The sequence below is a fragment of the Erinaceus europaeus genome, chromosome 10, assembly GCF_950295315.1.
Source record: "Erinaceus europaeus chromosome 10, mEriEur2.1, whole genome shotgun sequence".
Lineage (NCBI taxonomy): Eukaryota > Metazoa > Chordata > Mammalia > Eulipotyphla > Erinaceidae > Erinaceus > Erinaceus europaeus.
In genome coordinates this window covers 10,676,777-10,697,521 of record NC_080171.1, presented here as the reverse complement: position 1 = coordinate 10,697,521, position 20,745 = coordinate 10,676,777, and the positions used below count along the sequence as shown (strand labels likewise).

The window sequence follows — 20,745 nt, the reverse complement described above, 5'->3', positions numbered from 1 at the left end:
CAGTTAAGTGCAAATAGTATGAAACACAGGGATCCGTGCAAGGATCCGGGTTCCAGCCCCAGCCCCCCCCCCCCTGCCACCTGCAGGAGGGACACTTTGTAAGCAGTGAAGCAGGTCTGCAGGTGTCTTTCTCCTTCTCTGTCTCCCCCTCCTCTCTCAATTTCTCTCTGGCCTAGCTGGTTGTCTCCCCCTCCTCTCCCTCTCTCAATTTCTCTCTGGCCTAGCTGGTAAAATGGAAGAAATGGCTGCCAGGAGCAGTGAACTCCTAGTGCTGGCACCAAGCCCCAGTGATAAGCCTGAAGGCAAAAAAGGAAGGAAGGAAGGAAGGAAGGAAAGAAGGAAGGAACTTTAGTAAAAAGGAAGAGCAAAGAAGCTAAAGACAGGGAGCCCTGTAGCCATCATTACCATTTGAAGGCAGGGAAAAGAGACTCAGATGAAAGGGACTGCTCCAGACCACAAGAACTGTGGGCGGTGCAGACACCGGGACCTCACGCCACAGGAAGTCCATTGAAAAGTAGAGGAAACCTACTGAATGTAGGTGACTGGATTTAGGTAGTTTTAGACTGAGTGCATGCCTCAAGGGGCATCCTAGCCTCTTTACTCAACGGGGAACAGCTGTGGCCTAGGCTTTGCTAATGTGAGTCAGTGGGCCTCAGCTTTTACTTTTCTTCCCTGCGTCCTATTGGGGGCTGAATGTAGAGGCCCAGGTGTTTGCTCTGCTGCCCAGCCACCTCCTTGGCCCAACTTGGAGGAGTGAGGAGAGTCATCAGAGCATCACTCCACCATTCGTAGAGCGCCTCTGGTCTTTCTTGCTCCTTCATGTGATATTGGGGATGAAATCTAGGGCCTCAGGCTTGGAGAGCATCTACTTTACCACGGAGCCATCTCCCCGGCCCCAGTTTTCAGACATGCAAAATGAAAGATATGGGTGCTTCAGTGGTAGAGCCTAGCGTGTGTGTGGCTTGGATTTGATCCCTTGCACCATGTGTGTGTGCTCTAGTTTCTCCTGCCTTCTTATTGGAGAGGTGAGAAGAGGAGAGGAGAAGGGAGGAGAGGAGAAGGGAGAGGAGGAGAGGGAGAGGAGGAGAGGGGAGGGGAGGGGAGGGGAGAAGAGGGGAAGGAAGGGGAGGGAAGGGGAGGAGAGGGGAGGGAAAGGAAGGGGAGGAGAGGGGAGGAGAGGGGAGGGAAGGGGAAGGGGAAGGGAGGGGAGGAGAGGAGAGGAGAGGAGAAAAGAAAAGGGAGGAGAGGAGAGAGGAAGGGGGAGAAGAGTGGAGAGGGGAAGAGAGGAGAGGGAAAAGGAGGAGAGGAGAGGAAAGGAGAAGGGAGAAGAGAGGAGAGGAGAAGAGAAAGGAGGAGAGGAGAATGGAGAGAGGAAGGAGGAGAGACAAAGAGAGGGGAAGGGAGGAGAGGGAAAAGGAGGAGAGGAGAGGAGAGGGGAAGGAAGGAGAAGAGAAGAGAGGAGAGGAAAGGAGAGTGGAAGGGAAGGGAGGGGCGGGGAGGGGGGGAGAGGAAAAGAAAGAGTGGGAAGGAAATCCGGCATATAAAAGGCCCAAAGCTTGGGAGTGAGTTTGCCTGTGGGTTTGGGTTTAAAGCCAACCTTCCACATGCTCATCACAAGAACAGGCTCTGGAGTTGCTTGGTCCAGGGTTAAAATCCTGAAGGTATCCTTTACTACTTCCTAGACCTTGGGAAAGTCATTTTCCTGGCAATTTTCTCTATCAGATTTATTTACTTGGCAGTGGAGGGTCGGGGGGCAAACGCTAGAAGAAGGAGGGTCGGGCGAGAGATCAGAGAGCCTGCGCTTCAGGATATGGTATTCTGGGAACTGAACTTGGAAACTCTGGAGTGGCAGATTTGCAATCTCTGTGCCCTACCGCTGTCACTCACCCCTCACCTCTAGACCACATTGCAATTGTTTGTAAGTCTGGCAGGAGTAAAATTGGTGGCATTTTGTGAGTCTTTAAAGAAGCAGATCATATACAGAACTTAGCACAATGCCTGATAACAGACTGCATGTTCAGACAGGCACAATCCCCACCAACAGACACAGCAGAATCCTGTGAAAGTTACTGTAATAGAGGGAGTTGAGTTAGATCATCTATAAATCCCTCCCAACTGAGAAAACTCTGTCGATTCTTTTTGACTTGTGAGGCTATGATGTGCCACTCAGTTAAAAAAAAAAAAAAAAAGCCGTCTAAATATTGACTAGGAAGATGGGTTTGGTTTCTGATTTCTGCTATTTTACATTCAACAGAAAAAGTTCTATATTTATTTATTGACTAGAGGCAGAGAGAAGTTGAGAGGGAAGAGGGAGATAGAGAGAGGGAGAGAGACAGACACCTGCAACCCTGCTTCATCACTTACGAAGTTTTTCACCTGCAGGTGGGGACCAGGTCCTGGAACCTGAGTCCTTGTGCACTGTGATGTGTGCAATTAACCAGGTGTGCCACTGCCTGGCCTCCTTTTTTTTTTTTTTTTTTGTAATCATGAAATGCATGGCTTACCAGAAAATGTCCCTCACACTCTCCTTCCTTCAAGGTCACTGAGGAGCCTGTATTTCACCTTCCACTAATGAACTTTAATAAATCGTTCCACAGATTCATGCCAGGGAATAATGCTTATTTCTTAGAATATTGCAATACAGGGAGAAAGAGTTCTGGGCTTGAGAGTAATGTGTTGAGTGATCATTTTTATCCCTCTCCTCTTTATCACAGCAGGTCAGAGTATCTCATTACTTCTTCAGGAAACTTGCATTGTAGATTTTTTTTATATGTACAATGTTTAGAAACATGTAAAAGTTGCACACAAAAAAAGCAGGTTACTAATATGAACCCCTGACTAAATTTGGAAGCCAGCAAGATGGAGAAATGAGGGAGTCTGATTTAAATTGAGTCACACATGAAAAGTGAGAAGATGAGACTATGTCACCTTGGTGGTGGCACTAACTGCTTTGCAATGCAGAGCTATAAGCTTATCTCCATGCAGAGACAGGCGAATGAGGCCCATGAAAAGCTGGCCCTGGAAAAGGAATAGCAGATATGAATTGGGTTTTACTTTCATTATTATTATTATTGTTGCTGTTATTATTATTATTATTATTATTATATAAGATGGAAACACTGACAAGACTATAGGATAAGAGGGGTACATTTCCACACATCGCCCACCCCCAGAGCTCCATATCTAATCCCTTCCCTTAATAGCTTCCCAATTCTTTATCCCTCTGGGAGTATGGACCCAGGGTCATTATGGGATGCAGAAGGTGGGAGATCTGGCTTCTGGAATTGCTTCTCTACTGGACATGGGTGTTGGCAGGTTGATCTATACTCCCAGCCTGTCTCTCTCTTTCCCAGTGGGGCAGGTATCTGGGGAGGCAGGATTCTAAGATACAGGTGGGGTCCTCTGCCCAAGGAAGTTGGGTTGGCATCATGGTAGCATCTGGAACCTGGTGGCTGAAAAAGAGTTAAGATATAATGCAGAACGAATTGTTGACTAATCATGAACCTAAAGGCTGGAATATTGCAGATGAAGATTGGGCTTTCTGTTTGGAAAAAGCTAGTAGGTTTGTTTTTGGTATATTCCAAAAGGGCCCATGGCTTTACTAGTTTTTGCCTTTGCCTGACATCTAATATACAGGTGGACCCAGGTTATTGTCTGGGGAGATGGTGTCATAGCTGGAAAAAGGCCCAGAAAGCTGGATCAGGGAAGAGAGTAGCTCCCAAATCTGGGGAAAGTGGATAAATATTGTTAACTGTGAACCCTACCAGTTTGGTCTGGGGCCCATGGGCAGCACAGGAGCCTGTGTAACCTCTGCCTCCCCCTTTGTGGCCCCTGTAGAACCTTGCTGTCAATGTGGACCGACAAGGTTTTGCTTTCTAATCATTTTCATTTGCTCATTTATGAAAAAATCTGAAGTTTCATTTTCTAGACTTTGTGCTACTGTTTATATTTCCTTTTTGAGCTGCTCATTCTGTGTGGTGAGTTTTGCACTCCCCAACCTCTCTTTATTTTTAAATATTTATCTATGTATTTATTTGGATAGAGGCAGAGAGAGAGATTGAGATGGGAGGGTGAGACTAAGATGGAGACAGACAAGAGACAGAGAGACACCTGCTGCACAGTTTCACCACTTGTGAAGCTTCTCCCTGCAGGTGGGGACTGGAGGCTTGAACCCCTGTCCTTGTGTACTGTAATGCGTGCACACAACCAGGTGCGCCACCACTGGCCCAACACTCCCAGCTTCTCAATTTCACCCAGCTCACTTGCTTGAAATATAGCATTAGTGCTTTCAACCACTGGGGATTTTATGATTATTATGGAAATAATATTTATTAGTACAATTTTTTATGCTATCTTTAAGAAAGGTCATGGAAGATTGGCAAGAGAGCTCACCAGGATAGTGGGCCTGCTTTGTCATGTGCATAACCCAGGTTCAAGACAGATACGTTCTCACTGCACTAGAGAAAGGTTTGGTGCTATGGTATCTTTCCCTTTATCTCTGGGTCTCTCTCTGTCTTTCTGAAAAAGTTGGCCTGGTGGTATGAAGTCCCAGCAATAACAAAAAAGGAATGGTATTAGAGGCTGGGTGATGGCGCACTTGGTTGAACATACAGGCTACAATTAGCAAGACAGAGGTTCAAGCACGGGGAAGCTTTACGAGTGGTGAAGCAGTGCTACTGGTGTTTTTCTGTCTTACACCATCTCCATCTCCCTCCCCCCTCTCAATTTCTAGCTGTCTCTATCCAATAAATAAATAAAGATTAAAAAATAAATAAAACCCCATCAGTCTTTTTTTAAAAAAAGGAATTGTATTACAGTATATTGGGTAAGTATAAGTTCCTAAAACTTAGTTATGACTGTGACTCACATTTTGGGGACCCTTTCATAAGTAGGCATGTGCTTTTCTAAGTTCTTTGCCATATAATAGTAGGCATTCAGTAAATATTTGTTGGCTAAAACCAGCATTTATAAATGATGTCTAATGTGCTTAGATAATTTCGGGCCAACTTAGGAATTTTGGAGAAGGGATGAAGTAAAATCTAATGTCATTGTATTGACGTTCCCCTGATCGGTTTTATTTTATTTTGGTTTTTCAATATTTTATTAATTTTATGGTTGGATAGGGACAGAGAAATTGAGAAGGGAGGGAGAGATAGAGAGGGAGAGAGACAGAGAGACACCTGCAGCCCTGCTGCTTCACCCCCTGCAGCGGGGACCAGGGGCTTGAATTCAGGTCCTTGTGCATTGTAATATGAGCATTTATCTCACCCTGTGGCATAAATTAATCTCAAACGAGTTACACCCGTTATTGTCCTTAGACGTTGCAAGATCTTTCCTGTCTCCATGAGGTCTTGAAGACTAGAAGACAGGTTCAAACATCGCAGATTCCCTCTCTCCCCCTTCCTCTCAATTTCTGGCTATCTCTATCCAAAAAATAAAGATTAAATAAATAAATAAATAAATAAAAATAAATAAAATCTGTAGGGCCAGGTGGTGGCGCACCTGGTTGAGCACACGTTACATTGCTCAAGGACCCAGGTTCAAGCCCCCGGTCCCCACCTGCAGGGGGAAAGCTTCACAAGTGGTGAAGCAGGGCTGCAGGCATCTCTCTATCTCCCTCTCTCCCCCTTCCTCTCAATTTATGGCTATCTCTATCCAAAAAATAAAGATTAAAAAATAAATAAAACATCGCAGAGTGCAGTTGGGACATTTGCCTGGTGGCTCAAAGGGATACATTGTTGTAATGATTTGCAATTTGCTTCTGTGACTTGGGGACGGAACACCCCCTATGGGAATGCTGTTCCTTAACGTCCTGTTTACTGAACGATTTAGTGAGATTTAGTCTAAGGTTTCTTCTTAGGGCTCCTCTGGAGTGCAGAAGAGTCCAGCCTTCACTTGGAAACATCCAAAGGATGATACCCACTTACATAGCGCAGACCCAAACTAGCTAGTATCTAGAGGCAGTGTTGTTGGGATTTCCATTACCTTCCAGTAAATGGGCCCCATATTCTGTTTGTGGTTTGCATAATTCTTTGTTGAAGTAAACTTCAGGCAGTATAGAAAGGTGGACTTCAGGGAGTCGGGCGGTAGTGCAGTGGGTTAAGCGCAGGTGGCGCAAAGCACAATGACCAGCATAAGGATCCCGGTTCTAGCCCCCGGTTCCCCACCTACAGGGCAGTCGCTTCACAGGCGGTGAAGCAGGTCTGCAGGTGTCTGTCTTTCTCTCCCCCTCTCTGTCTTCCCCTCCTCTCTCCATTTCTCTCTGTCCATGATGACATCAACAACCACAAAAATAACTACAACAATAAAACAACAAGGGCAACAAAAGGGAATAAAATAAATAAATATTTTAAAAAAAGAAAGGTGGACTTTAGAATTAGAATACAGAGGAGCTGAGTGGTGGTGCACCTGGTTGAGTGCACATATTACAGTGCATGAGGAACTAGGTTCAAGCCCCCAGTCCCCACTTGCAGAAGGAAAGCTTTTCTAGTGTTGAAGCAGTGTTGTAGGTGTCTCTCTGTCTCTCACCTTCTCTATCACCTCCTTCCCTTTCAATTTCTTACTGTTTCTATCCAATAAATACAGATAATTAAACATTTTTTTAAATTAGGAGACAGTCACCCTCTGCCATTCAAATGCTTTATAAACCTGTGAAACTAGCATTCCCTTAATATCTTTTTACTCAACTATAAAGAGGTAGAATGGGAGTGTTGAAGACCACAGGGGATACCTGATTGTGAAGTTGCTTTCTAACGACAAGAGACAATCAAGCTACTGTATTCCTTTGTTGGTAAGTGTCTGGCAGTGCACAGACCATGATTGATAGATAGTATTAAGATGCTGCCAGGGCTAGGCTGCAGTTGTTCTTTTCTTTGTAAAAAGGTTAATAAAGTGAATAGATATCCCCAAATTTTAGGTGCTCTGAACTTGATATGTGTGTGCGTGTGTTTGTATCCTGATTTAATATTTCTTACTATAATAGTCTTGTGATTTTATTGTTTCATATTGTTCTGTAGAGCCAAAACTTACCCATCTGAGTGCTATCTAATGTTTCATTGCTTTTCCTGTTTTTTTTTTACACATTTTTAAAAGCAACATTCCTACAAACATTCTTATACACAGTCATTTAAGAGGGAGTTAGGAATTGCAGGTAATTAACATCTTCAGGGTTTTTGGTTTGTTTGCTTGCTTGCTTGTTTGGTTTTTTGTTTTTGCCTCCAGGGTTATCGCTGGGGCTCAGTGCCTGCACTATGAATCCACTACTCCTGAGGCCTTTTTTTTTTCCCCCCATTTTGTATTGTTGCCATTGCTGCTGGGTAGGACAGAAAGAAATCGAGAGAGAAGCAGAAGACAGAGAGGGGGAGATAAAGATAGACACCTGCAGACTTCTACATAGCCCATAAAGCGACCCCCTTGTAGTTGGGGAGCCAGGGGCTTGAACTAGGATCTTACGCCAGTCCTTGCACTTTGCATCATGTATGCTTAGCCTGCTGTGCTACCACCCGGCCCCCAACATCTTCCTTTAATAGATAAAATGAATTTATATACTCACTGGGAACAGAGTTTTCAGATTCCCACACAGCCTTGGCAACACAAGATATCGTTAAACTTTGGAATTTTTGTCAGTCTGGTGATTATACAATGGTATCATACTATGGTTTTAATTAAGATTAGCTAGAAAAAAAAATAAAACAAAAAAAAAGAGGCTGCTTAGTACTAAACACATGTACCCAGTATTTGGATATGTTCATTCTGAAGTTCCGAGTCATGTCTTCTTCCGAATTTTCTTCTTGATTGTCCTTATTGACATGTTGGTGTTTTTTAAATGTTGTTGGTGTTAATGACGCAATGCGCATGACAAAGATACTCTCACAACTTGCAATCTGAGATTTTGTGTGTGTTTTAAAGTTTTACATTGAAGAAGCTTTTTACTGTAGTCAAATTTATTTTATTTTATTTTTATTTTTACCAGCTTTGGCTTGTGGTGGTATGGGAGGGCCACAACCATAGCTGCCACTTACTGTAAGCTTTTGGGCCTAGAAACTGTGCTAAACGCTTTTTATTTATTTATCTATTTTTATGTATTTATTAGCTTTTTGTAGCTTTCCTCTTTATTTTATTTATTTTGTTGCCTACAGGGTTATCGTTGGGGCTCAGTATCTGAACCCACTGTTCCTGGAGGCCATTTTTCCTATTTTGTTGCTCTGGTTATTGTTGTTGGATAGGACAGAGAGAAATGGAGAGAGGAGGGGGAGACAAAGGGTAAGAGAAAGAACCAGAAGCTTCACCTGTTTCACCACTTGTTAAGCGACCCCCCTGCAGGTGGGGATCTGGGGCCTTGAACCAGTGTACTTACACCAATCCTTGTGCTTCATGCCATGTGCACTTAACCCACTATGCTGTGCCACCCCTCCCCCGCTGCTAAAAGCTTTCTATGTTATTTAACCCTCAAATAATCATGTTGTGATTGGTGAACACTACTCACTTCATCTCCATGTTCCTGATAATTATACCTAATCACATGTGTGAGTTACATGAAATAATGAGCTTCTCCTTGTGAGGGGTGTAGACTGGCCCTCCACTCTCCACAAAAGCCCTGTTTATTTTGCAGGGTGTTATTTTGACTGGAGAGACTGGAGCTCATCCTTAAAGCCTTGAACTCTTAGTTGCTTTCAAAGTTTCCTCCGATACATTGTCAGTGGGAAGTGAATGTGACTCCACTTCCTGCTTCTCTCTGCTCCTTCAATGCTGATACAGCAGCTCTCTACAGAGTACTGTGCTAGAATCTGCTCCTTTAGCAAGGAATAATGAGCTCATTCAACTGTGTATGTAGAGACAGTTCTGTAATGGAAGTAAGGAAGCAAAACTATTTATTATTAATGACAGATAGATTAAGTATGTGTGATTCTTAGTGTCTGCATTTGGATTACCCGGTTTATAAAGCACACCTTTTATTTTTAATCTGGGTAAAGATTAAATACTATTAGATGGGATGGGGGGGTTGATAGCAAAATAGTTATGCAAAGAGACACTCATGCCTGAGGATCCAAGGTCTCAGGTTCAGGCCCTTACACCACCATAAATCAGAGCTGAGCACTGCTCTGGTAAGAAAAAGGAGGAGGAGAAAGAGACAAAGGAGAAGAAGAATGAAAATCAATCATCCTAGGGTGGCGAAACCTCAGTGATAACCAGATATAATAATTTTTAGAAGGATGACAGAGGAGTTGTATTGTTATGTGGAAAACTGAGAAATATTATGCATGTACAAACTATTGTATTTACTGTTGAACATAAAACATTAATTCCCAATAAAGACATTTTAAAAAGGGAATAAATAAATAAATAAGAAAAGAAAGAAATTGTGCTGCTATGGACATAAGCATATATCGGTCTCTTCTGATGGATGTTTTTATTTCCTTTAGGTAAATCCCCAGGAGAGTAATATCTGGACCATAGGGTAAGTTCATTTCTAATGTTCTTAGAAATTTCTAGACAATTTTCCACAAGGGTTAGACAAATTTCCACTCTTGCCAGCAGTGCAGAAGTGTCCCTTTTCCCCCACATTCTCTCCAGCATTTGTTGTTACTGTCTTTTTTTTAAATTTATTTATTCCCTTTTGTTGCCCTTGTTGTTTTATTGTTGTAGTTATTATTGATGTTGTTGTTGTTGGATAGGACAGAGAGAAATGGAGAGAGGAGGGGAAGACAGAGAGGGGGAGAGAAAGACAAACACCTGCAGACCTGCTTCACTGCCTGTGAAGGGACCTGCTTGCAGGTGGGGAGCCGGGGGCTCGAACCGGGATCCTGACGCCGGTCCTTGCGCTTAGCGCCACCTGCGCTTAACCCGCTGCGCTACAGCCCGACTCCCACTGTCCTTTCTAATGTATGACATTCTCACAGGTGCAAAGTGACAGCTCATTGTTGTCTTTATTTGCATTTGTCTTATAATCAGTGACTTTAAGTACTTTCTCATGTGTCTGTTGACCCTCTAGATAACTTCTCTGGTGAAATTTCTGTTCATGTCCTTGCCCCTTTTTCTAATAGGTTTGTTTGGTTTTTAGTACTGAGTTTACTGAGTTCTTTATGTATTTTGCTTGTCCGTTCTTTATCTGAAATTGTATAAAGATCTTCTCCCACTCTGTCCGTGTCTTTCTTGTTGCGTAATGGTAACTTCTTGCTGTGCAGTAGCTTTTCAGTTTGATGTAGTCCCATCAGCTTACTTTAAATTTCTGTCTTCTTTGATGTTGGATTTGGATCTTTGAAGACATTTCTGAAGCATAGATTGTGAAGTGCTCTGCCAATGTCTTCTTGTATGTATTTGATAGTTTCTGGTTTAATGTCCATGTCTTTGATTCACTCAGAGTAGACCTCTGTGCATGGTTATTTGTGGTAGTCCAGTTCCATTTGTTTGCACAGTTTAGTCCAATTTCCCCAACACTATGTGTTGATGAGATTCTCCTTTCTCCATTTGACGATTTGGGTCTCCTTGTCCAAAATGAATTGTTCACAGGTGTGGGGTCTTGTTTCTGGGCTTTCAATTCTGTTTGGCTGGTCTTTGTGTCTATTTGATTCCAATGCCAGACAGATTTGATTACAGTAGCCTTGAACTATAGTTTTAGGTCAGGAAGTTTGATGCCTCTGATCTTTTTCTTTTTGCTTCAAGATTATTTTGGCAATACTAGGGACTTTCTAGATCCGTATGTTTTGTAGCTTTATAGTTATATTTATAGCTTTATAGCTTTATAGTTAAATTTATAGCTTTATAGCTTTGTAGTTATATTTCTCTGATGAAAATGGGCTGTACCTTGATACTGGATGACATTTAAATCTATGTATGGCTCTAGGTAGGAGGATCATTTTGATGATGTTAATTATTCCAAGAGCATGGGGTATCAAGTAAGCAAAATTGACACCACCTCTCCCCCCTCTGGCCAGGCCAGATGCCCTAAACAAGGATAAAGACCCAAAGAAGTCATACTATAAATGAAAGGGGCACCATTACAACAGATACCATAGATATCCAAAGTATTAAGTGAGGCTTCTATAAACAATTAACTATATGCCACCAAGCTAGAGAATGTGGAAGGACTGATAAGTTTTTAGAAACATATGACCTCCTGAGACGAAATCAGAAGGGACTATGAAAGATGAATAGACCAGTTACAACCAAAGACATCAAAATTGTAATAAAAAATTTCTTCAACAACAAAGTCCAGTCCCAGATGGTTTTACAAATGAATTCTACAAAACGTTTAAGGACGGGGAGTCGGGCAGTAGCACAGCGGGTTAAGCACACGTGGCACAAAGCGTAAGGACTGGCATAAGGATCCCGGTTTGAGTCTCCAGCTCCCCACCTGCAGGGGAGTCGCTTCACAGGTGGTGAAGCAGGTCTGCAGGTGTCTGTTTCTCTCCCCCTCTCTGTCTTCCCCTCCTCTCTCCATTTCTCTGTCCTATTTAACAACAGCGACATCAATAACAACAACAACTACAACAACAATGAAAAGCAACAAGGGCAACAAAAGGGAAAATAAATAAATATTTTAAAAAATTAAAAAAAAACATTTAAGGAGAAGCTACTACCTATATTATCCAAGCTCTTCCAATATATCAAAGACACAGGAATGCTCCCCTACACCTTCTTCAAAGTCAATGTTATCCTGGTGCCACAAGCAGACAGATACAACTTAAAAATAAATCTACAGTCCAATATCCCTGCTGAACATCAATGCTAAAGATATTCAACACAATTTTCATCAACCAGTGCATTAAGAAGATTATGCGTAATGACCAAGTAGGATTTATTCCTGAGACTCAAGGCTGGTTCAATAGATATCGATCAATAACTGTGATTCACCATGTCAACAATAGGAAAACAAACAAATAAACAAAAACATGATTATCTCAAAAGATGCAGAGAAACCCTTTGACACGATCCAACACCCATTCATGATCAAAATATTAAAAAAAAAAGAATGGAAATCAGTGAAAAATTACTCAAACTAGCTGAGTCTTTATACAGCAGGCCTACAGCCAACATCATACTGAATGGTGAGAATCTGAAAGCCCTCCTTCTCCACTTAGAAACAAAGCGGGCTCCCCATTACCACCATTACTATTCAAAATAGTATTGGAGCTTCTCGCCATGGCTAGAAATAGACAGGTAACACCGGCTGTCTTCTGCTTACTACACATTAAAAAGATTTGCAAAAATGTGCTGTACTCATTGTATTATTGTTATTGTTATAATTACCAACAGGGTTATTTCTGGGACTCCATCCCAGTACAACAAATCCGCTGCTCCCAGCAGCCTTCTCCCATCAGTTTCTCCCTTAATTTGATAGGACAGAGAGAAATTGAGTGGAGAGTGAGGGATAGAGAGTGAGAGAGTAAAAAGAGACGCCTGCAGCCCTGTGTCACCACTTGGGAAGCTCCCCTCGTGCAGGTGAGGTCCAGGGGCTTGAATTCTGTTCTTGCACATGGCAACCTGTGTTCTACTTACCAGGTGTGCCACTGCCTAGTCTTGAGAGGATTCGTCTTCTAACTCTTTTCTGTCTTGGAAGCTGTAGCTATTTTATTATTGATTTTTTTTATTGCCATCACGGTTATCGCTGGGGCTTAGTGCAAGCACTATGAATCTACTGCTCCCTGTGGCTATTTCCCCTCCCTCTTTTCCCTCCCCTCATTTCTCTTCCTTCCTTTCTTTCTCTCTTTCTTTCTTCCTTCCTTTCTTTCTTTCCTTCTTTTTTTTTCTATTTTATTAGATAGAGAGAAATTGAGCTGGGAGGGAGAAAGATAGACACCTGCAGACCTGCTTCACCACCTGTCAAGTGCCCTCTCTGCAGGTGGGGTGCACTGATAATGAGGTGTTATGAAAGGTACCCACACATCAGGTCTTTGTACTAGAATTGAAATAGAATCTATTCTTTCAAATACTGATTTCTCTCCCAATATAATTTTGCTTAAGATGAGCTCTCCACACCTCAAACTGCTAAATACTTTTCTTGCCTTCATGTGCTATAAAAAAAAAAGTTTAAGCTTAGAACCTCATTTAACATTTCCCGGCATGTGTATCACACACACCTGCATGTGCGTGTGTACACGTGTTTCTGCATATGTGTATTATATGCACTCCATCTATGAAGTTGCTACTGACCGTGTCCCAATACAGACTGAGACAGATACAGAGCTCATCCAGGATGAAAGAATTTTATTTTAGTAAGTGATTTCACAAGGGAAGAAAAAGACTTCCCTGGATATCGGGCAGGGACAGACAGAATAAGGGATCTCAGCTGAGAGGTCAGCCAAGCCAGTAGGAGAGAATTCCTCCTGTTGCTCGGAAGACCCCAGGCAGTCTGAGTTGGGGATATTTATACAACTCTTAACATGGGTTATTTATCTATGGGGGTTGGGAGTTAACGGGCAATGTCCCCCTTGCAGCATCCTGCACGAGTAAGATACACAGTCATGCCTGGATAGCCTGAGGGTGCTTCTTCCCAAGCAAGTGCTCTCTGGGTTGGAGAGAACTCAACTGGAGCCAACCTAGGCTGCTGCGTGGGAGAGGGATCAGGAACTCCTGGAGGGCTAGCATCGCTCTCGGAGCCAGAAGGCAATCCCCAGTGTGTTAAAACAGAAGAGCAGCTGTATATATACTTGCCAAGTAGGGTGGAAACAGGATGTGACGTAGAGAGGGTACAGCAAAAAGAGACTGGTGGAAATCAGGGTGACTACGAGAGGGGGCGGAGCAAAAAGACATCGTGAACCAGTGGGGATTAAACCAACGCCCTGCAGGCAGGGTGGTGCTTAGTTAACAGTGGTTAGAGACAGAGGCTTTAAGCCGGGGGGAGCTGGCATACTACCCAACACAATTACATCCTGCAGAAGTAAGTTCAACAGTCACGTAGCGAGACAAAAGGGCCATGCAGTAATCTCTGGAATATCCACTTTATGATAACCTGCACAAACAGGGCAAATAGTCACTTAATATTCTATGTCACTGACCTAACTTTAAGCAAGAAGCAGGGCCTTATAGAAGCAGATAAGTGGTTTAGTCAAGCTAGGAATTTCTAAAATAGGAATTAAAACAATATAGTCATATTGTCACCCATGTACTGAATTTTCAGCCTCAACTTTGGCCAGTTTGGCCAGCTTCTCACATCAGCAGGCATACTGATGTAAAGCAGTTTTACACTCGTGATTAAACACCCTACCTGCACATTGATTACCGAGTTTTTCACTCACAACAAAGAATCATCTGGGGTAAAAAGATAAATTTTCAGATACTGTCATTATCGTAATATAATATGAAGCAGATATATGCCTTTCTGTATTTCTATTTAAATGTACAGACAATGGGCACTTCGTGCATAGAATTAAAAAATGAACACAATAGGATGAAGAACTCTTAAGACACGTTTTTTGGGAGTGAGGAGTTTGGTTACTGTTCTCATCTAAAAAATAGTCCAGACAACCTCTTCAGATGCAAATGGTGTTGTTAGCAGTGATTTGAATGTGCTACTATCTTTGCATGCATTCAGTCATGGTCTCCCCTAGGCCCATGGAATCTGCACATCTTAGGCGGCTCCTCCAAGCAGTGGAGCTGAGCTTGACACTTTCCATATGGTGCCTCATGCTTTGGCGGGGAGTGTGGGAGTCAGGAATGCTGAGAGAGCATTTTCATCGCTCCACGTTGAGCCGGGGAAGCGGTGCTGGCAGATGTCTCACTGCCTAACATCTGAGCAGGTGTGCTAAACTTCATCCTCACACCAGCAGATGCTAGTCGGTAGCACCTGTGTGTTTGTATGTTTATCGCTTATGTTGAAATAAGCCCAGCAGAGGCAAAGTCTGTGTCAGTTTGCATGGGATGAAAATAAAAAAACCTGACCTCACCTTTCTTTTATCTGTCTCGAATACTTAGAAATTTACAATGGACATGATTTGGGTCTTGACCAATGGATCTGCTTTCCAGTTTTTCTTTATTACTATTTTTTTTACTTCTTTAGGCATTGATTTTTATTGATATATGATAGAGAGTTTCAAGTCTGGGAGGACATTACTCTGACACGTGTGAATCCAGAGCCCCAAGCCTGAGAGGCCTGCCCTCTATCAGCTGAACTCTTTTTTTTAACTGCACCAGCTGTTGACTGTTGATGAATCCTAATTGTTTTTATGACAATTGTTTGAGCCTAAAGACTTCAACATGAACTGCATTATTCTTTTAGCTATAGACATTTAAGTTCAGGGGCAAGGGTAGATAGCATAATGGTTATGCAAAGAGGCTCTCATACCTGAGACTCCAAAGCCTCTGCTTCAATCCTCCACTTCACCATAAGCCATAGGAGAGCTCTCTGGTCAAAAAACAAAACAAAACAAAAACAAAAACAAAACAAAAGAACCCAAGTAAAAACAAGCCAGCAAACAGAAAACAGACATTTAAGCTTAGGAGGTGCTATCATGATCATCAGAAATAGGAGAAGAAGTTCCAGAAATAAATTTGTTTTCTTGAAGGGGGTCGGGCGGTAGCACAGCAGGTTAAGTGCATGTGGCGCAAAGCTCAAGAACCAGCGTAAGGATCCCATTTCAAACCCCCAGATCCCCACCTGCAGGGGAGTCTTTTCACAGGTGGTGAAGCAGGTCTGCAGGTGTGTCTTTCTCTCCTGCTCTCTGTCTTCCTCTCCTCTCACCATTTCTCACTATCCTATCCAGCAGCAAATGACATCAACAACAACAATAATAAACCACAACAAGGCTACAACAACAAGGGTAACAAAAGGGGGGGGGAAGGCCTCCAGGAGCAGTGGATTCATGGTGCAGGTACCCAGCCCCAGCAATAACCACCCTGGAGGCAAAGAAAACAAAATAATAATTTTTTTCTTTTGCTAAATTATTAAACACTCTATTGTTTTCCTAGCTTGGAGGATATTTAAGTAGCCTCCAGTGAGAACCCGAAGTATTATTTCAGAATTACTTGAGCTTTGCCAAGCAAAACTGAAAGCAACAAGACCAGTATTTTATATATTTATGCCTTCATACTCAGTAAGTGATTATTTGCTTCTAAGAGACACAAGGAAGTGCCATCAGGAAGGGAAATAGGACTGTGATTTTGTGGTTAACTTTTCAGCAGAAAAATATATCACCATCATGAAAAAGAAGCTTTATTTATCTACTATATATGTGTGAGCGAGAAAGAGAGAATCAGAGTAAGAGCGAGCAAGGGTGAGAGAGGGACTGAGATGGGGCACACCTGGTTGAGAGCACATGTTACAGTGTGCAAGGACCTAGGTTTGAGTCCCCAGTCCCCACCTGCAGGGGGAAAGCTTCGCAAGTGGTGAGGCAGCACTGCAGGCATCTCTTTCTCTCTGCCTATCACCCTCTACCCTCTCTATTTTTGGCTGTCTCTGTCTAGTAAATAAAGACAAGAAAAATAATTTTAATAGAAAGAGAGCGAGAGAGAGAGAGAGAGAGACCACAGTACTGCTCCCGCAAGTACAGTGCTGGGGTTTGAGCCAGTGCCTGATGTACAGAGTCCTGCACTCCACTGTTAAGCCACTCCCCTGGCTTCATGAAGTCCCCTCTTTCTTTCCTATAAGATGTACTAGAAAAGTCACCATTCTCAGATCTTGACAAGCCAGAATTCAAATCTTCCCTTGGCACCCCAAGTTGTATTCCTGGTGGGAATTTTTTTTTTAAATGATTTCTTAAATATATTCATCATGTTTAGGGGAAGTGTGGTGGTCTTAAGAAAAGAACAGCAAAAGCAGAATCTGTGTCAGTTTGCATGGGATGAAAGCAAAAAAACCTGACCTCACCTTTCTTTTATCTGTCTCAAATACTTAGAAATTTACAATGGACATGATTTGGGTCTTGACCAATGGATCTGCTTTCCAGTTTTATTATTATTTTTTTTTACTTCTTTAGGCATTGATTTTTATTGATATATGATAAATGAACAGCAAAAAAAAGTCAAATTGTATTTCAGGTTGTTACTGAGCCTCTTTTTATCACACGCAAAAGAATAAGATCTTGAAAGGATGCTGGATAAATTCATTTCTCTCCCAAGGATAACTGCCTATCTTTGCAGAAATTTCAACCTCTGCGATTCTTCTCACTGTGTAGTAGAATTGTGGAGAAGTGTTTGTCTCTCTGTCACTCTGTGATTCTTCTCACTCTGGTAGAATTGTGGAGAAGTTTGTCTCTCTAAAAACTGGCATGGAAGGGTAAAGTGTGCAGGCTGTGACAGACAGAAAGGTCTAGAAACTGTAGCATCAGGCCACTTGATAGAAGTGGAAAGGGGCAGAGCTAGAGAAGGCAAGTGAGGCAATGACAATGGTATTACAGAAAATAAGGACAGTGAAGGTTGGGCGGTAGCGCAGCAGGTTAAGCACACATGGTGTGAAGTACAAGAACTGTCATAAGGATCCTGGTTTGAACCCCCGGCTCCCCACCTGCAGGGGGTTTACTTCACGATCAGTGAAGCAGGTCTGCAGGTGTCTGTCTTTCTCTCCTCCTCTCTCAGTCTCTCTCTGTCCTATCCAATAGCAATGACAACAATAATAATAACAACAACAACAAGGGCAACAAAATGGGGAAATTGGCCTCCAGGACCAGTGGATTCGTAGTGCAGTCACTGAGCCTCAGCTATAATACTGGAGGCAATAAAATAAAATAAAATAAAAAAGAAATAAAGAAAAAAAAAGGAAAAGAAAGAAAGGAGGAGGGAAAAGAAAGTAGGGATAGTTTGGCTCCTCAGAAGGTCAGGTAAACACTAATGGAGATGTCCTCAAAAATGGACAGGAGGCATCACTGTTCTATCAGAGTTCCCATATAAGATGAAACCAAAGTTAAAGAATAAAATCTTGACATCATTGTGTCTCACTTCTCATTTTGCTTTGGAACCTGACCTCTACGTAGCCTTAGTTATTAAGGGTATGCCTTAATAATTGTTTCCACTTAGAACCTGACAAAAGCTACAATCGTCTCGTATAATGTGTTGGAGCTTAATGATGTGAGTTGTTTTCCTTGATGATGGAGTCAGAGGGTAAGAATAGGAATGGGAATAAGCGAACTGAGTTCAGAAGGAGAAACCTTTCCAAGCTAAATCATTGCAAAGATTAATACCTCACTGTGCACTGTTCTAAGTGCTTTAATTGCATTATTGCCTCCCTACAACACCTGTGTGTCCTCCTCCCTATCCCCAACATGAACAAGCAGCCTGAGACCCAGAGAAGTTGAATAACTTGCTAAAATCATGTACAGGCGGTGTGCCAGAGGGGACTGGGTGGTGGCACACTGTGTTAAATGTACATAGTACAAAACACAAGGACCTGTGCAAGAATCCGAGTTTGAGCCCCTGCTCCCCACGTGCAGGAGGGACACTTCACAAGCGGTGAAGCAGGTGTGCAGGTGTCTCTTCTTTTCCTCTCCCTCTGTATCTCCTCCTCCTCTCTCAGTTCCTCTCTGTTCTACTCAATAAAAAGGAAAAAATGGCCATGAAGAGCAGTAGATTTATAATGCCATCACCAAGCCCCAGCGATAACCCTTTTGGTAAAAAATAAATAAGTAAATAAGTAAATAAGTAGATAAATAAATAAAACATAGTGTTTCAGTCAGGACCTCAGCAAGGAAACTCTAGAACTCTTAGATTTTGCCTGATGTAAGGATTTTCCTTAAACCGGAAGATCCAGGACCTGGACAGGACTTGATGGAGAAGGCCAACTTGCAAAAAAAAAAAAAAAGTTGGAAAATTTTCAGTAAGGAATGAGTTAGCTCACGGTGACTCAGAAATGATGGAAGTGGTGTGTGTGTGTGTGTGGGGGGGGGGGGGGGGCGGTGAGGCCAGACCACACTCTCCTTTGTCTCCCGCTCTCCTGTTTCAGCTCCCTGTGGGGAAGCCTGGAGGGGAGGGTCAGAGCATGGCAAACAGCAGAGGAAACCGGATTTGAACTTAATCTGCTTTTAGCGGGAACAGCTGCCCTTAGCGGTGACACATGCCTGTCTCCCTGGAACAAAGTGTTTATACAGAGCTGGTCCTGAATTTATGAAGACTTGAATGGTCTTCATCTCAAGGAGGGGTTACTGTGGGTCTAGTGTTCACTGAAAATCGCAGTAGGTGGGCAAACTAAACATACTTCTCTGTAGGACCATTTAGTAATAGCCTGATTCAGATTAATTTACTCTGATCTTTTAAGAGGCGCTCTCCTTTTTACTTTGTTATCCCCTTATCGCTATTTATGTTTCTCAGAATAGTCTGAGACTTGAAACTCCTGGAGATGGCTCTCTGGGTAACTTCAGTATGGTACCCCTGGTGCCAGTGTGGTTTGGATTCTGCTGCCTTGTCAGGTTCTACATAATCTCAGCTGTCCAGGAAGAACAGTAATTCAGAATACTTCCTCTCATCCCTGTAGCAAAGCCTCAGTGAAACCAAATGCCCTGCTCACTCCTGAAAGGTTGATTTCTTCTTCCCCAGTGGAGCTTCAGGAACTGTGTACAAAGAGGCAGCCTAAACATTTACATCTAGCTGTGCTCTGAGGCTTTTTCCCTGGAGGAATCAGCAATCGGCATACTTTTAGCCTATAGTGGTGGCTGTGAGAATGATGATTGATTTCAGTTATGCAGTTAGCTGTCAAGTGCTTGCATAGGTATGCCAAGCACTGGGGCTACAGTCACAAGCAAGACAGGTGAGCCCTTATCATCCACTGAGAATTTTACCTTTAAAAATACAGGTAACCAGTTGAAATTGAAGGACATGTCTTTTTCTCCTTTAGGGAATACAAAAGAGTGTAAGGAATTAAGCTTTAGATCTTAGCTGTGAGAGATTTAAAAAATTGTACATGGGAGTCAGGCGGTAGCTCTGCAGGTTAAGCGCACATGGCGCAAAGTGCAAGGACCAGCGTAAAGATCCCGGTTCCAGCCCTCGGCTCCCCACCTGCAGGGGAGTCGCTTCACAGGCGGTGAAGCAGGTCTGCAGGTGTCTATCTTTCTCTCCCCCTCTCTGTCTTCCCCTCCTCTCTCCGTTTCTCTCTGTCCTCTCCAACAATGATGACACCAGTAACAACAACAATAATTATGACAATAAAACAACAAGGGCAACAAAACGGAATGAATAAATATTTTTTTAAAATTAAAAAATGTACAGTAGCATTTTTAGCAGTGATTGCTTAAGATCTGATCTTAAAATGCGGTATGTGTACCTGATACTTTTTTTTTTCTTTCAGGGTTATCGCTGGGGCTCAGTGCCAACACTGTGAATCCACTGCTCCTGGCAGCCATTTTTAATTTTAATGGGATAGGACAGAGAGCGATTGAGAGAGAAGGGGTGATAGGGAAAGAGAAAGATAGACACCAGCAGACCTGCTTCACCACCACCCCCAGGTGAGGAGTGGTGGGACTTGAACCCGGATCCTTGCACTTTACACTGTGTGCTCTTAACCTGTGTGCACCACCCCCTCTTTCCATCTTGACAGAGAAATAAACAGGAATTTCTGTAGAAGAATCAAATGCTGGGATTGGAGGACTAGCTTGTCGGATTGGACGTCTGCCGAGTCACACCAGTGGCCCAGGCACCAGCCTCCACGCTCCACATGGCAGATGCCACCTTGGTGCTGGGGAAAGCTGCAGTGTTGTGGCCTCTTTCACTCTGGGTCTGTCTCTCAGTCTCTTTCTCTCCATCTTAATATTAGCAAAAGTTAAGGTGCAACACATGTGCCAGGCCCTAACATGCCAAAAAGAATGAATAAAACTTTGAAGATTC

At 42.9% G+C, this 20,745-nt stretch overlaps 1 protein-coding gene across 4 annotated transcripts in view; it reads left to right on the top strand.

The window, feature by feature from the left end:
- Positions 1-20,745, top strand: part of PLPPR1 (phospholipid phosphatase related 1) — a 287,997-nt gene that overhangs the window by 72,233 nt on the left and 195,019 nt on the right. For all 4 annotated transcript variants that reach the window (XM_060199088.1, XM_060199087.1, XM_060199085.1 and 1 more), the window contains exon 2: positions 9,423-9,457. The gene's annotated coding sequence lies outside the window, so the exon portion shown is untranslated. The remainder of the gene's footprint in view (positions 1-9,422; positions 9,458-20,745) is intronic.